General features: G+C 39.8%; 1 protein-coding gene across 2 annotated transcripts in view; it reads right to left on the minus strand.

Moving 5' to 3' along the window:
• Nucleotides 1-1,078, minus strand: part of Slf1 (SMC5-SMC6 complex localization factor 1) — a 77,068-nt gene that overhangs the window by 45,251 nt on the left and 30,739 nt on the right. The window lies entirely within an intron of this gene.

The following is a 1,078-nucleotide window of genomic DNA, read 5'->3' on the forward strand; positions in this document are numbered from 1 at the left end:
ACAGGGTTGCAGCCCCCTACAATACCTTGTGTATTTTCTCTAGCTCCTCCATTGGGGGCCCTGTGTTCCATCCAATAGCTGACTGTGAGCATCCACTTCAGTGTTTGCCAGGCACTGGCATAGCCTCACAAGAGGAAAATTCCCGAACAGAACACCAATGGCTTACACTCTTTAAGATCAAAACTAGACAAATGGTACCACATAATATTGCAACGCTTCTGTAAGGCAACGGACACCGTCAATAGGACAAAGCAAACAACCAATTGGGAAAAGGTCTTTACCGCTCTTACATCCGATAGAAGGCACATATCCACTATAGACAAAGAAATAAAGAAGGTAGATGCCAGGGAATAAAATAACCCTATTAAAAAATGGGGTATAGAGCTAAACAAAGAATTCTCAACTGAGAAATATCCAATGGCTTAGAAGCACCTGAAAAAATGTTTGGCATCGTTAATCATCAGGGAAATACAAATAAAAACAACCCTGAGATTCCACCTCACTCCAGTCAGANTAGCGAAGATAAAAAACTCAGGTGACAGCAGATGTTGGCAAGGATGTGAAGAAAAAGGTACACTTCCTTCATTTTTGGTGGGATATCAAGCTGATACAACCATTCTGGAAGTCAATTTGGTGGTTCCTCAAAATATTGGACATAGTACTACCTGAGGAAGTTATTTTATGTAAGAAGTCAATAGAACTGTTCTGCTCTTGAGAATGCTATTATTCTGAAGTATTGAAAGTTACTAATCCAGTGACAGACATGTAGATCAGTAGAACAGAATTGAAGATTCAGAAATGAATCCATACACCTATGGTCACTTGATTTTTGACAAGGGAGCTAAAACCATCCAGTGGGAAAAAGATAGCATTTTCAACAAATGGTGTTGGCACAACTGGTAGTTATCATGTAGAAGAATGAGAATTGATCCATTCTTATCTCCTTGTACAAAGCTCAAGTCTAAGTGGATCAAAGACCTCCCCATAAAACCAGAGACACTGAAATTGATAGAGGAGAAAGTGGGGAAAAGCCTCGAAGATATGGGCACAGGGAAAAAATTTCTCAACAGAACACCAA

This window comes from Mus pahari, chromosome 11 (assembly GCF_900095145.1).
Source record: "Mus pahari chromosome 11, PAHARI_EIJ_v1.1, whole genome shotgun sequence".
In the NCBI taxonomy this organism is placed as follows: Eukaryota; Metazoa; Chordata; class Mammalia; order Rodentia; family Muridae; genus Mus; species Mus pahari.